General features: G+C 44.9%; 1 protein-coding gene across 3 annotated transcripts in view; it reads left to right on the forward strand.

The window, feature by feature from the left end:
- Positions 1–16,765, forward strand: part of DOCK5 (dedicator of cytokinesis 5) — a 223,269-nt gene that overhangs the window by 8,410 nt on the left and 198,094 nt on the right. The gene's annotated exons all lie outside the window — the stretch shown is intronic.

The raw sequence follows: 16,765 nt of genomic DNA on the forward strand, positions 1-16,765 counted from the left end.
GAGAGAGACACACACACACGGAGTCCCAAGCAAAGCCCGACACAGGGCTCGATCCCACAAACCACGAGATCGTGACCTGAGCCGAAACCCAGAGTCGGGCGCTCATCTAAGTGAGCCACCCAGTTGCCCCTGTCCTATTTATTTGATTGTGTTTACTGCCTATCTCTCATACTAGAATGTGAGGTTATGCGGACAGGAACTTTGTCTTTTTCATCAGTGAACTCCAGGGCCGGCACATGGCCAACACTCAATAAATAAATGAAGTGATATATGAATGCTGAATCCATCATCTACCTAAATTTGTCTTGTCTGCTGTAAGAGGGAGTTTTCTTCAGGCTATGGAATATACTGCCATATGCATCCTTCCAGTGAGATGTAATAAAAAAGGGTGGGAAAAGGAACATTTAAATAATAGATAAAATAGATTTAATAAATTGCTTAAGCAGAGGGTTGTGTGAACATTGTGGTGTGGGAGAGGAATTGAAATCCTAAATGATGCCTTGTTAGATAGGAAGGGAAAATGGAAATAGTCCTCCCCCCATTTCTCCTCCTCCTCCTCCTCCTCCTCCTCCTCCTCCTCCTCCTCCTCCTCCTTCTTCTTCTTCTTCTTCTTCTTCTTCTTCTTCTTCTTCTTCTTCTTCTTCTTCTTCTTCATTATTTGTGGAGGCTTCCAGGAGGAAGGTGCATTGTAGGATTGGCTAAGTGGAAAGAAAAAGCTTGACCGCTGTGGTAAATAGGGTTTAGGAGGTTCTGAGTCATTGGATTAGCGCTTTCATGAGCACGTGAGTCGAGGGAGAAAACGACATGGAATCTAGTGAAAGAACGCTTTTAAACTCATTTGTTCCTTCTATTACTAAAAAGGAGTTGAGGTCCATTACAATAAGGACATATATATTGTACACAGGGTAATTAAAAGAAAAAGATACGAGATCCCTAGTAATGTGGCGAGGAAGAAGCAATTTAGAGTATGGGCTCAGGGCTTTGCAGCAAAGGGAGTAGTTACTCAGGATTTAGTTTGTCCGGATTTACAGAATGCTTTTTGTGGTAGTCATACCTTTCAACTTAAATGAACTCGTGGTCTCTCCTCATCTAAAAATTAAGAGACAACCCAATGAAGTTTGGGGGGAAAGGACTCAGATCTCATTGCAATGAAGTTTTCCATGAAGGGAAAAATTTCTAACTCCTAGTTCATTCCCAGCAATATTCAGTGTAACAACAATTACAACTCTACACATACCAAATATTTTAGTACTGTCAAAAGAGTAAAAAAAAAAAAAGGAACACAGATCACTTCTATTACCACTCATTTAAATTGAGAAGAAATCATGGAATTGTAATAGAATTTGACCTGTATCTGTGGCCCAGGAAATTGACGAAGGTCGGGTAGTTTGTGCTTCAGGAAATTGACCGAGGTCACATAGTTTGTTCTTCACTAAGTGTTTGAAAGGAGGGCAAAGTAGTTTTCTCCCTCATCAAATAGGTAAAACCACTCATGAAATGTCTCCTGTCTGTGGGTGTTAAAGGCGTAACAAATCCTTTGGGAGCCCTTTGACATCGGTTTATAAGTCGCCCCCAGCATACTTTAGGAGTAACGGTCTTTTCTTTTTAAGTTTAAAAAAGTGCTTTTGAGATCAAGCTAAAAAATGAGTTTGAAGTAGAGATTTGGGTGAGCAAGGGAAAGCAGAGGATGGCTGTGTTAATTTTATTTTTTGCAAGTGGTGGCCAGGCCACGTCCTCTGGGAGCCTGGGCTGGCAGCCGGGACTCCACCGATTGTCTGAATTGCTGGCAACCAGCTCCCAAGCAAGAGACAAGAGTGGTCTTTGTCCTCCACAAAGCTCTATGCCATCGCAAAGCTGCTATTGTTCCAATGGCTTAATATTCATGGATCCACCTTTCCAGATTGTGCCATTTGCTCCTGCTTTTCCACACCCCATTAAACTCTGGGACTGTTCATGTCAGATGCCATATTTGGACCCCCCCCCCCCAGGTGCCCTAAGAATCCCAGGTAACTATTCTATGTTTTACAATAACTTGAGGAAAAGAAATCATAGCAGAGATAAATTCCCTCTTGAAAATAGCTCTTTGCTGACTCAACCAAGGTGAGTAAGAGTGCATCCTGCTGACTGGTTTGTTACCTACGTACCTGGGGCAGGATGTGCTATATACTTTGTGTGAGTCTGAAGCAATGGGGTTCTCACTCCTCAGACTTTCCTGCTGGAGATCAGTTATAAGTCATAACACAGTTATAAAAATCTGACAGCTTTGCCCTTTTGTGTATAGAATCATAAAATATTAAGGGCTGGATTCTCTATGCATCCATCACCTCTTGGCTAACACCCTCATTTCATTGGAAAAATATGCCCCGGAGGTATAAAGTGAGTAACCGGAATCACACCGCTACTAGCCAATGTGTGTTTCAGCCTGCTGTCTTCCGGCTGCTTCCTTTCTCTTTATAACTGGATAGCGCACATGTCTTTATATGTCTGCTTAGGGATCCGACAAGTCGTTGTATCCTGTTCAGTCCGAAAGGGAAAATGCCGGTCTTCCCTGTGGTTTTTCTAGGTGGAGGTTTTGGTGTAAATAAGATCTTCCTATGAAATCATCTTCTCCCCCTTTTTACTGAGATATAATTGATACATAACATGATGGTCGTTTCGCGTGTACCACGTAAAGTGTATATATCGTGAAAGGATCACCACAGTAAGTCTCGTTAACATCCATCCAACTGTAACGCAGCGTTACAAGTTTTTCCTTGTGATGAGGGCTTTTAAGATCTACTCTCAACTTTCAGATATATAATACAGCATTTTTAAAAAAAATTTTGTGTTATTTTAGGAAAATGTTTATTTTGGGGGTGTCTGGGTGGCTCAGTCGGTTAAGCGTCCGACTTTGGCCCAGGTCATGATCTCGCAGTTTGTGAGTTTGAGCCCCGCATCGAGCTCTGTGCTGGAAGCTTGGAGCCTGGAGCCTGCTTTGGATTCTGTGTCTCCCTCTCTCTCTGCTTCTCCCCTGCTCATGCTCTCTCTCTCTCTCTCTCTCTCTCTCAAAAAAGAAAAAAAATGTTGAGAGAGAGTACGAGCTGTAGAGGGGCAGGCGGGAAGGGAGAGAGCATCTCAAGCAGACTGTGTGCTGTCCGTGCAGAACCTGATGTGGGCCTCCATCCCACGAAACGTGAGATCATGACCTGAGCCAAAATCAAGAGTCGGATGCTTCACCGACTGAGCCACCCGGGCTCCCAGACAATACAGTATTCTTAACTGTAGTCATTATGCTGTACATGATATCCCCAAGTCTTATTTTAGAATCAGAAGTTTGTGCCTTTCAGTCACCACCCATCCCCTACCTCTGGCAGCTACCAGGTTCTTCTATGTATGTATGAGTTCCTTTTGTTTTGTTTTGTTTCGTTTTGTTTTAGGTTCCACATCTAGGTGAGATCATACAGTATTTCTCTTTCTCCGTCGGACTTATTTCACTTAGCAGAATGCCCTCAAAGTCCACCTGTGTTGCTGCAAATGGTAGAATTTCCTTCTTCTTCTTTCTTTTTTGTTTTTAATAGCTGGATAATATTCCTGTGTGTGTGTGTGTGTGTGTCAGATTTTCTTTATCCATTCATCTATCAGTGGACACTTAGGTTGTTTCCAGATCTTGGCTATTGTAAATACTGCATGAAATATGGAGGTACAGATATCTTTTCAGGCTAGTGTTCCTTTGAATGAATACCCAGAGGCTGGATTATATGGTACTTCTATTTTTAATTTTTGAGGAACCTCCATTCTGTTTTCCATGCTAGCTGTGCTAATGCACATTCCAACCAGCAGTACGCAAGACTTCTCTTTTCCCCACCTCCTCACCAATATTTACTTCTTGTCTTTTTGATGATAACATTCTAAAAGATGTGAGATGGTATCTCATCGTGGTTCTGATTTGCATTTCCCTAATGATTAGTGATGTTGAGCATCTTTTCCCGTGTCTCTTGGAATCTTTTTTGAAAAGAATTCAGCTCTTCTTTCGATTTTTTAATTTTCTTTTCTTCTTTTTTTGGCTACTGAGTTTATGAGTTCTGAATATGTTGCATAACCTATTAACAGATAGGTGATTCACAATTATTTTCTCCCATTTGGGTAGGTTGCCTTCTCGTTTTGTTGATGGTTTTCTTTGCTGTTCACCTTCCCCTTTTTACAAGTTCTGGGAAGGAAGTGTGTTTTGGAGGTTTGGGCCTGCAAAGTAGAAGTCACGCTGTGGGTTCCATGGTGGTCACGTTTTAGGCCAGCGATGGGCCCGGTGGTCTTCGGTCCTCAGCACCATGGTTCCGACGTAATGTCAGTTGCAAAACTAAAAAGTTGTGTGCCATTCTCACAACATGGCAGGCATGTTTGAGAATGAATGCTACTGGGGTTTCCCAAGTGTTGATGGGTGAAGGAAGAGTCATGTATTGATCATAAAGGATTATAATATTGACCTGGAAGTGAGAGAACATTGGCATTTTTTAGACTTGTATTTTGAATTTTTTTTTTTTCAACGTTTATTTATTTTTGGGACAGAGAGAGACAGAGCATGAACGGGGGAGGGGCAGAGAGAGAGGGAGACACAGAATCGGAAGCAGGCTCCAGGCTCTGAGCCATCAGCCCAGAGCCCGACGCGGGGCTCGAACTCACGGACCGCGAGATCGTGACCTGGCTGAAGTCGGACGCTTAACCGACTGCGCCACCCAGGCGCCCCTAGACTTGTATTTTGAACAAAAAGACTTGACCTAGGAGAAATGTGAGTGAGGCTCCTCGCTGTCCTGGTGGATTCGAGTCCTCTTACACTGTTCTGATGGGAAAGGACAGCTTGGTGCTGGGGAGGGGAAGCAGCCTCATCTCAGGCAGAGAGCTGCTATTGACTTCCTGTTGGAGCACACTCCTTCTGGAACAGCGGTGGAGTCTGTCTACCTGGTGTCTGGGGCGCTCCAGCCAGGCTTTGAGCTTCTTTCTGAACAGGAGCAAATAAACAGAGAAGGCCTGCCCCTCACATCATGATTTGGTCTCGTTACTCCACCTCCCAGGATCCTGAGGCACAGTGGCTGTGAACTTACGTGACTGTATATGTTTTCTCAATCAGTGGATACCAGGAGCACAGTTACTCATTTATTGTCTTTAAAAAAGGAGTCCTCAGGCCCCCAAAAATGTCGGTAACTTTGGTATAATCGAAATTCTAATGTGCTGTGTGTCTTATAATAATAGTACTGTGTGTGTAGTATCGTTGTGGTCTCAAAACTCCAGTTAAAATTGGTATAACCTCTATCAAATATACTGATTAAAATAGAGGCGCCTGGGTGGCTCAGTCAGTTGAGCATCTGACTTTGGCTCCGGTCGTGATCTCAAGGTCCCCGAGTTCTGTGTCTCCCTCTCTCTCTGCCCCTTCCCCACTCGCCCTCTGTTTCTCTCTCAAAAATCAAACAAACAAGCAAGCAGACAAACATATTGGTTAAAATAAAAACTGCGTATGCCCTTTGAGTTACAATTCCTTTCCTGTGAGTTTGTCTTGCCGATACACTGACACATGTGGGGAGTGATACATGGACGAGATTATTCATTAGGGCATTGTTCATAACAGAAACATGAAAACAAGTGTGAATCAGTTGGGGATGGGTTTAGTAATTTATAGCACACGCATGCAGTGGAATACTATACCATTAAAAAGAATCAGGCTCAATGGCAAAGATAATGCCAGCATTTGGTGGTTAAAGGACAGTCTCTTTAAGAAATGGTGCTGGGTCGGGGCGCCTGGGTGGCGCAGTCGGTTAAGCGTCCGACTTCAGCCAGGTCACGATCTCGCGGTCCGTGAGTTCGAGCCCCACGTCGGGCTCTGGGCTGATGGCTCAGAGCCTGGAGCCTGTTTCCGGTTCTGTGTCTCCCTCTCTCTCTGCCCCTCGCCCGTTCATGCTCTGTCTCTCTCTGTCCCAAAAATAAAAAAATAAATAAATAAACGTTGAAGAAAAAAAAAAAATTAAAAAAAAAAGAAATGGTGCTGGGTCAGTTGGCGGTCTCTACTGAAAACAATGCACTGGCCCCCTATTTTATGCCAAAAAAAATTGATTACTGGACCCCTACTTCATGCCACAAAAAAATGATTCCAAATGTCTGAAAGGTAAAGACTTTCAGAAGGAAGGATAAGAGAACATCTTGACCTTGGAGCAGGCAGAGATTCTCAAAGGGACACAAAACACAGTAACTTAAAAAAAATTATACCAAGTCTCTGAAAATTCAGAAAACTTCTGCTCACAGAAAGACACCCTTAAGAGATTAAAAAGACACTGCACGGAGTGGAAGAAGACATTCCCAGCACACAGCTCTGACCAAGAGATCATACTGCAAACACGGAAAGAACTAGAAATCAGTAGAAGAATAACCCAATAGAAAAATGTGCGAGGGGCGCCTGGGTGGCGCAGTCGGTTAAGCGTCCCACTTCAGCCAGGTCACGATCTCGCGGTCCGTGAGTTCGAGCCCCGCGTCAGGCTCTGGGCTGATGGCTCGGAGCCTGGAGCCTGTTGCCGATTCTGTGTTTCCCTCTCTCTCTGCCCCTCCCCCGTTCATGCTCTGTCTCTCTCTGTCCCAAAAATAAATAAAAACGTGGAAAAAAAAATTAAAAAAAAAAAAAAAGAAAAATGTGCGAAAGATGTGAATAGACACTTCATAAAACATGATATCCACATGTCCGATAAACATTTGGAAGGGGGTCTGATTTCCATTTGTCATCAATGGAGATGTAAACACAATGGCTGGCAGACCACTGCAGCCCCACCCAATGAGCAAAAGAAAACCAAATCCAACCAAACCATGGAGTCGTTCCAGCTCTTGGTGAGGGCGTGGGTGGGGCAACAGGAGGTCCATGTACGGGTGGGAGCGTACGTCGGGACAGCCATTTTGGAAAGCAGTTCAGGAGTTTCCATTAAAGTTAGGCGTAGACCTCCTCTGTGCAGTTTCACTGTTGGGGGGATGGTAAGTTTCTTCAAAAAGACTTGTGTAGAATGCTCGTAGCACACTATTTAAAATAGCCCCAAATTGGAAAACCCACGCATGCCCATCAGCAGTTGAGTGTGTATAAATTGTGTCCCCACCTGATGAAATCAATACTAAAGGGCAATTGAGAATGAACGATTTACATGCACTCACAAAGATATGGCTAAACCTCACAAACGGCTGTGTGAAAGAAGGCAAACGCAAAAGAGTACATATATTGTGTTACTGAATTTCTATAAATACCACTTCAGGCAAAACTAATTTGTTTCTAGAAGTCAGGGTCGTGGTCCCTCTAGGTGTCACAGGGTGACAGGTGCGCTGGAAAGGAGAATGAGCAGGGCATGTAGGTTTTTGATATGTCTGTTCTGTTTCTTGATCTTGGTGGGGTCTCAGTTGATGCGAGTTTAGTGCAATATACTTGTATGGCACGTGCATGTCCCGTGTACTAAACTGAAATAAACATTTTAGAAAGAAGAGATTGATACAGGCTGTTTCCAAGATAGATTTGAGTAAGAGGGCATGAAACAAAAAGTATACATAGTATTGATTTCATGAAGCAAATATTTATGCAGGACCCGCTATGTGTCAGGCACTGTTTAAGGCACTGAATGCAGTAGACAAACGTGTGCGTACTTGTAAATGCTAGACCACTTCTGAAAGTGTGTAGGGGATTGTCCATCAGTTGTTTCTTGGAAGGAGATGGTGGTCTGGGTGTCAGAAGTAGTGGGCTTTTATTAAATATTTTTGCACCTTGCGAAGTTTGTGCAATGTGGAGTGATTACTAGTTTGAAATAATATATACGTTGGACTTAACGATCCTATGACTATTCATGCCATTTGTGACCTAAAGACAGCAACTGTTGTCACCTCTGTTTTAGAGATCTAGCAAAAGAAGCAGGCTATTTTGGTGGTTTGCCCCAAATCACACAGGATGTCTGGGCTGGTTTTGGCAATGAGGTCTTCGGCCCTCTCTCTCAAACTGTGCCGACTCTTGCATATTCTAGCAAAGATCTAACTTTCTATGTCACTATATATAAGTGTTTAGTGTTGCGAGAGAGAGCACACAGGGGAGGGGCAGAGAGGGGGGTGGGGTGGGGTGGGGGGGACAGAGGATCCAAAGCGGGCTCTGTGCTGACAGCACAGAGCCCGGTGTGGGGCTCGAACCCATGAACCATGATACAATGACCTGAGCTGGGGTTAGACACTTAACCGACTGAGACACCCGGGCACCCCGCTGTTACTATATTCCTGATGACCATCTGTAATTTAGTATACTTTGCTTTCTACCATTCAGTGAATTACTTATAACACACTCCATCTCCTTGTTTACAGTCAAAAACCAATCCTAAGATTGTGTTTCTGTTTAGGGCAAGGTGGCATTTTTGTGTTTACGCTGGCCTCCTCTCTTTATAATCCTAAAATTAAAAATTCGTAGAATCACCTCTCATTCATTTCAATCTGTCGATTGTCCTAAGGATCTCAATGACTGTTTTATGGTGATAAACCATTAGTCTCCAGCTTTGACTCCTCTGTTCAAAGACAGTAAGGTGTGATGTCACCGTCTTTTTTGATAAGGCAATCAACAGTCCCGTGGCATACACAAAACTTGGTCTCGCGTTACATAAAATAAAATATTCACTAACAAAACAGAACGTGTATATACAATTATTTCTATAGTTCAACGGCTTTACTAATGTGGTATGCCTTTTAAAAAAGTCAATCATGTTCTGGGGCTTCTGGGTCGATCGGTCGGTTAAACATCCACCTCTTGATTTCACTCAGGTCACGATCTCACGGTTTGAGAGATTGAGCCCCGTGTCAGGCTCTGCGCTGCACGGAGCATGCTCGGGATTCTCTCTCACTCTCTATCAGAATAAATAAATAAACTTGAAATAAATCATGGTCTGAGTGAGTGAAGATCGCGGCGCAGACGTTGATTTGCTCAGCGACACATGGTAAGCTGACATCAGAACCGTGGTTACTATGTTTAGTCCTGCAGACTATAGTTCATGCCCTGTGGCCAAGCCATGCTTAAAATCACAATTGTCAGGGTAGACACAAGAGCCGTTTGCTGCGGAGTGAAGTTCGGGAGAGTAGCTTCTTGTAGCTTGGAATTTGGAAGTTCGCTTCTACCAATTTATATCTCTTTGCCTTTATGAAGTCATACGAGGCCCTAAGCCAAGTGAGAAGGTAGGAATATGCTCAGCACACTTCCTGGTATTGTAGGCAGAATGCAATCATTATCTGAAATTTTGCTAGGTGGGAGCCTGCCTGAGAGTAGCAGGGTAGGGTTTATTGTTTGCAGAGCAGGGTTGATTGTTAAGTAGTTAACGTTGGTTAGCTCTGAACCCATCCTCAAAGGTCCAGACTAGTCTCCAGTATATTTCCAGTGTCAAAGCTCTCATGGCTGGAAATGGCCAGGTCTTGCAAAAATTGTCGAGGAAAATAATTTGAATTCCCTGGGCTTCGCTTGTCTGGGTGATGGGACTTCTGTTCTCGGTTCCTGCGCTTTGGGGTAACACTGACTCACTGGCTGAGATCCGTCTGGGATTTTAAGAGGTATAAATAAATAACAAATTCACACATAACTGACTAACATGGATGTTTTGAGTCAGGCCAACTGGGATTTGAATCCCTACCCACTGTGACTAACTTACTGCTCTGAGGAAGTACACATTCTCAGAGTACCTGCTGTGTACCAGTGGTTTATGGAGTGTTTGTGAGGATTATAGAAGATAAGGAACATATGGGAAATACATAGGAAGAGTAGGGAGGGCTTCAGAAAGGCCTCTTTCCTTCCCTTTGGCTTGATCGAATGTCACAAAATAATACATTATCTCCAGGCTCATCTCATCATGGAGTCAGAGACATTTGTGACCAGTAGCCCTTGGCCAGCCATTTCAGGTCCTATCACACAGACCATCCCAGAATCTGGAGATAGGAATCCATTGAGTACAGACTCCTGAACGATTGGCTTGCGGGCCTGTAAGCCTTTCTTAAAGAAGACCGATGCCCACCCGAGTCAAATTATTGGCCGCATATAGAATACTGTGGAACGTTGTGGAAGAGCTGGCGCCCAGCTCACCTTTGGCAGTGTCAGGATTCCAACTCCGGCTCTTTGTCAAATGGCTCGACAGCTTCAGGGAGGTCTTTTTGTAAGCTCACGGATTCAGAAATGGTTTGACTCTGTAGAAGAATTCTCTTCATGTTTGAGCTCTGATCTAAGCCAACAGCTTTGGAAATTTTGAATCTGCCTCTTATATATTTTTTTTTCCTGTATTAGATATGAGCCTGCCTGCTCAGTTCAGATTCGACAGCAGAACTTTTTGCAGACGCGAATGGCTCACTCTGTGAAGCAAGCCATAATCCCATCAACTTTGCTTTGGTGGCATTTTTGATTCTGATTTAATGCAGTGACCTTAGGGCAGATTTTGGACCGGGGAAAACGGCCCCTTATTTGTCGCCCAAAGGACTCCGTTTTTAAGGACCCGATCGGGGGTGTTGGGGTGGACACGTGGACGTGTGGAGTTTTGCTTTCATTTGTTTTGTTTTTCCCCTTCTTTACTTTTTGGTTTGATCCCTTTTAGATTCCAGGGGGGCTGAATTTCATGCTGAGAAGGCTTTAGCTAATGGTTATAAAACCTTAGGGAAAGTACAGCCCTTCTGTGGTCGTATCTTCCTAAAACTGCTCCTATCAAGAAATGACAGATGAAGGAAACATAAGTGATATCTACAATGAAACATGTGTTCCCCGTAATACGTCTTTATCTTCTTGCATTTATCAGTAGCCCTGGGTAACAGGGTTTTATACTTTAGGAAGATTAGAGGCTTGTTTTCTTGCTGAAACAGTCCCTCCACCATGTTCTTTTGTCTGCCTTAGTGCTTAGGTTTTGTTTTGTTTTTTAACTAGTTTTTAACACCGTGCGTTTGGAATAAGCTTCGGGAATCATCTGTCTCATAAAGGTCACTTGTTTCTTATATTCGGGGCACTTACGGTTTGGAGGGGGTGATGGGTAGAATGAAACCCACAGAGAAGTATTGACACCAGGATTAGGAAGCCAGGCTTGTATTTCAATCTCTGTTACAGACACAATCAAGTGGCTTGGCTCTTTCACTCCGTTTTCCATCTGTAAATTAGAGATAATATTTTCTACCTTCCAGATTCTCAGAGTGTGAAGAATTTTCAATTTTTGAAAATTTCTGCAAATTAATTGAGCAATGCCAGTAAGTCCGCATACATTGACGAAGAATTTCAAGATCTAAAGTTGATATGCCTTTGAACTTTCTGCCTGAAGCCTTTCTCAGGAGGTATTGCCTAGGAAAAGCTTTGGGGCAAAGAAGCCCATTTCTTCCGGACTCTTTTCTTCACATGCCAGTTGTAATCCTTTTAACTACTTGGTGGCTTTTATATACTCTTCAGGCTGGTTAAGTGCTTCATAACACGAAGAACTAATTTTCTCTTGACAGTGACCTTGTGATCTTGTTCATCTGGTTCCTAGTTCTGAGGTTTTCCCCTAACACTCCGAGTCATCTTCGTCAAAGTCTTAAAGGGAGATAGGTTTTAATAAGGAGTTGATTGAGTTTAATGGGTGGTTTCAAGTATGTACGACTCTGCTGTTGCAAAAGGTCAGAGTTTACACTCTAGGTTTTATATCCTTGACTTTTCCCTTCCTTTACAGGCCTTTGGATCTAGTGAAAGTGATTCACACACACACAGACCAGATATGTGGCTTTAGATGCCTTCTAACCCTGAATCCTATTCTGTTGCCAAGGCTCATCTCTGTCGAGGAACTCATGAGTTAGCAGGTCTGGAACGGTAGGAGCCTGAAGGCAAAGGAGAGACGTGTTATTGGCCAGCTTGTGGAAATAATTGTTCTGCATTCATTCACCATGTACTTCCAGGTACCTAACTTGAGGAGCGTATATTCAGCACTTGGAAGGATCCGGAGGAGAAATTGACATAGATCTTGTTCATGGGAAGTTTGTAATGGATTAGAGGACCCTAAGTTATGGCGCCCGGAATAACTGAAGTGGAAGGCTCAACATAAAAAGGGGGCGCAGAGATGTCTCCTTTGGGTCCCAGGAGTTTAGAGAAGCAGAGGTTATTTTAAAGGAGGGAATTAGGTAGTCTTCGGGGAAGAAGTTGCCCTTTATGGAGATGGGCATTGAGGTTTGGGAAGGCGGGGGATTTGGCTCAGCATAAGCCCTGGCTGAAGCACAGGTACTTAGGGCAAGTGAAGAAGGAGGAAGCTGTCCATCCTGGCTGCAGCAAAGGCTGGATGAAGGCAAGAGAGAAACGACCTAGAGTATCAGATGTCAGATTGTCGGGGAGCCCTGTTTACCCTGATTTTTTTTTTTCCTCCTTCTTTGACCATTCACGCTACAGTGCTGTGCTGGCAAACTAGTGTGCCACAAAAAAAAAAAAAAAAAAAAAGTCCTAATTTGTAGCATTTGCCAATGTCCGTGGTATAAATACTCCCACTGTGGCCAGTTTCAGACTACTAGTGGATTAACAAATAGCTCACAAAAATTCCTGAACGCTTAACAGTTGGCTCTCACACGCTGGTAGAAACCTGCTACCACATACTGTTGAACAGCCTGATTTAGTCCCTGGACCTGTCTGGCTGTGGCCACTGTAGAAGACTTCGAGAAGGCCCAGGTAACCAGCCACGCTCTACACCATATGTGACTCTTTTGGCCATTGCCGATGGGTGTATGGGTGGGCATACCACCCACCCCAGGGAGGCTGTTCCATAGTCTGGACGATGACAGCGCTTGGCACAAAGAAATATGTAGAGTCAGTCAGATTCCCCGTCTCGGGAGCTTGAATGAAAGAATCCCAAGATACATTTTGCCCCGGAGGCACCTGCTAAAAGGATGCCATTTGAGAGAGCTGAGTCCTTGGCGAACTGAAGTCGCACGGTGGCCAACGTTATGCGTGAAAAAAGCATATGGAGGATGGACCTTCACCTAGCGCACTGCTAAGTGAAGTAAATCAGACTGAGAAAGAAACGCCGTTAAGATTTCCCTCATGTGAAATCCAAAAAAACACAAATGAATAAACAAACAGCAGAATCAGACCCACGAATACAGAGAACAAACTGGTAGTTGCCGGGGAGGGGGGGGAGGTGGAGGGGAGTGGACAAAATGGGTGAGGGGGGTCAGAGATACAGGCTTCTAGTTATGGAACGCATAAGTCATGGGGAATAAAAGGCACAGCATAGGGAATGTAGTCAATGATATTCTAATAGCGATGTAGTGGGACAGATGGTAGTTACACTTGTGAGAAGCACAGCGTGATGTATAAATTTGTCCACTCTGTTGTACACCTGAAACTAATGTTAACGTTGTGTGTCAGCTTGACTTGAAAGAAAAACTGAAAAAGGAAAACCATATGGAAACCGAGGAGGCCAAGTGATAGGGAGAAGGGAGCAGCTGTGGCGAGAAACCCCATGGCCTCTGGTGGGGGGGGGGGGGTGCATCTAGGCCCTGGAGCTCTCCTCCTCAGTGGCTTTCAAATTCCAGATCCAAAACGTCCCTTTTCCCCGAAGTAACTTGAGTGGGTCTCTGTTCCTTCCATTGTGACAGCCTGACTGAGTTTATTTGGCCCCTCAGAGAGCTTTCTGGAAATGCAGAAACACAGAGTAGAGGCCAGACCGTGTGCTTCTGATAGGAGTTCCAGTATCCCCCTCTGCATGCCTCCCGATGGCTTGTGAATATTATGTTTTTTTTTTTTTTTTTTCCTTCCAGCAGGGCTGGTTTGGAATCCACGACGTCGAAAGAATAGCCAGTAGGACGTGTGGTCGGGTGATATTTTGTTGGCACTTAACCGTTAGAGGAAATCGTGAGAAAGTTGCAGTCATTTTGCTGTAGGGGGGGAAGAAAGGAGTCCTTTATTTGCCGAGGGCATCTGGTGAGTGAGGGTATGTGAAGATGCCCTGTGCTGCCTGGGCATGAAATGCTTGAAAGAGGTTTAGGGCAAATTTGAGTCTTTCCCCCCTCTGATGTTCTCTTTACACACAAATTTGTGAATAATGACATTGTGAGGGAGGGGGAAGGCATGCTGCGCTATTTTTGCCCAAGGCTTGGTCATACGCCACGGCGTCCGGGGTCCAGGGTGGCAATCCGGCATTGTCGCCAGGGAAGGATCCTCTCTTTCCAAGGGACGTGGGGGAGAGCAGGTAAAGAGACTGCCTGGGGATCAACAAATGTGTACTTTGCTTCCAGCCGCGTCGCTAACCAGCTGCTTGGCCGTTCCTAAGTTGCATCTGTGGGTGCCTCGGTTTCCTCGCCCATCGTCAAGGATTTTGCCCAGAGAATTGTAATTTTCCATTGGCGAAATAAAACTCCTTTGAGACCCTAATGAGAGCTGTGGATTCTTTCCACAGAAAATTGTGCCTACGTAACACAGAATTTCACGTACAGTTTTAGGAAGTTTATAAATCTTCAGGGACTCATGGACCCCAGATTAAGGAGAACCCCTGCATTGGATGATGTTGGAGCCTTTTTCTGTCTATAGAATTTCCGTTTTCTAAGACATGGGATCCTGGCAAGAACTCAGAAAGTCAGCTAAGCCCTTCTTTCTGTCACAACGAGAAGCAAGACTCCTCTGAAACCCTTCAGACAGAAGGTTTCAACATCAGGAGAGGCTTGTCTGTTTTCCTCAAATTGACCTGAGCTGAAGTCATACACTTAACCGACTGAGCCACCCAGGAGCCCCTAAAGGACTGTAACCTTATCGTGAGTGATTGGGTGGGTTCTGTAGTTGTGTTAGGGCCATCAGAGATCACTTCTCCGAGGAGCTGGCCTTGGGGAGAGATCCGAATAAAAGAAGGATCGAGGCATGCACATCTAGGGTAGGAATGTTCTAGGCAGAGAGCCTGGCACAGTGGAGGAGCAGTAGGGGAGCCAGTGTGGCTGGAGCTGAGTGAGGGGAGGGGGCAGAGAGGGAATGGTAAGAGGTAGGTCGAGGGGTTGGCAGAGTTTGGGTGGCGGGTAGTTCTGTGTCCGCTTGAAAAATGATTGTATGTGGAACGTCATCTTGGAATAATGGTTATTCATCAAACCATCCATTCATTTGATTAGTTTTGTCCATTACACACAATGTGCAAAGCAATGAGCTAGTTGAAGAAGACAGTGCCCCTCAAACCTGGGGTGTGTCCACACAGCACCTAGACAGCTTTCTGAAGCTAAAGGTTCCAGAGCACCAACCAACACCCAGAATCTCCAGGGTGCGAGGCCCAGGCATCTGCTGTGTTTTGTTAGAAAAACTGCCCGGGTGACCCCGATATGCGGGTGCTGGGCCTGCCTTGCAGTACGACTGGAATAAGATAGCAACCACCCCCCCCCCCCCCCCCCGCCATCTTCAGGGAGCTTGCAGTGGACCGACCAGAGGGCGTGGGACGCTGCTTGAATTATTGCATGTGCATGGGAGAGTGCTGTATGTCTCATAAGAGAGGCAAAAAATGTGCCAACCAGGGTCTCAGAAGAGGTGGATGCTTTCCATTGGACGGAGGTCATGGAGGCCGACGAACAGCCAAGTCAGTTTCCTCACCCACGCGATGGCAGTGGTATCAGAACCCACGCCAGAGAGTTGCAAAGACAAAGCGAAGGAGTGCCTGCGAGCTTTCCAAACAGGATCTGGCACATAGTAAGTGCTCAGTAAACGTGACCCATCATTGGAGTTGGGTCTTAAAGAGTGGTTAGCACTTTCTGCAGGTTAGCATCTCAGAAGAAGTGTCCTGCGAAGCTTCCGTGTCAAGATCCATTCAAATGGAAATCGCCAGCTCGTATGAAAAATTCAAAAATCCAGCCGTTAGCTTGATGAACAGTCGTACTTACTAAGGGGATCAAGATTTTCCAAATCCAAATCCATCTGTATCACCTTGTACAGGAAACATTTTGTTCCTGACTTTGATTTGTACTTAATCCAATTAATTGGAACCTCCATTGTATTGTCGTGTTGCCTCATTTATTGGACAAGCTTTGAAGGACCAGCTGTGGTCCAAGCTCTGTGCTCAGCGCAGTGGGCCAGAGTGCTGTGTCCGAGGCCTGGAGGAGCTTGCATTCTGGTAGGGGACGTAAGAAGTACACGTAAAAGTCAAAATAAGTTGAGTCTTCATTATGTAGGTACCACCTAGAAAGGGAACTAAATACACATCTGCTTACAACATCTGGATCCCATTTCAGTTGGAAAGTCTGTTTTAAAAGGAAATATCCAGATGTGTCATGTGACCGTGACCAGTTCATTCAAAGCAGCTAGAGAGCGTCTGAATCGTTTTGCTTGTGTTGGTGCTTGTAAGTGATAGGGTTGAAACCCCTTTTGTGCGGGACTGCGGACGACCTTGGAAAAAAAGGAAGGCTCTCCAAGGCTAGTGTGATTTCCAGCGCTATCTCGATGGGGCTGACAGAATCCTATACCTCTCCAGGCTTCGCGTATAAACGCTCGGGAAACAGAGTAAGGCACTGGGTTTTGGCTCTGTTTAATCGACCCCTGGATTTTGACCGCCAAAACTCCACGAGGACTAATCTGCTTTTTAGAGAATATTCCCTTGCGGGTCCGAGGCCAACTTCTCAATTCCAAGAAAAAGGCACGGTGAATTCTTAGCAGGAGCCTTTGTAGCTTGCCCACTGCGGCTGTGGGTGGGCGAGTTTGTTTGAAAAGGGCCCCCTGACCCTGTTCTTGGTGGAGTGGCGGGCTATGTGGGTTGGAACGAGAGACGGAAAGTTGAACCCCGGGCTCGGTGGGAGTCTAATCAGGAGA

The sequence above is a fragment of the Lynx rufus genome, unplaced genomic scaffold (assembly GCF_022079265.1).
Source record: "Lynx rufus isolate CCGP_SWC_20201006 ecotype Redwood Valley unplaced genomic scaffold, mLynRuf1.p SCAF_3, whole genome shotgun sequence".
NCBI lineage: Eukaryota > Metazoa > Chordata > Mammalia > Carnivora > Felidae > Lynx > Lynx rufus.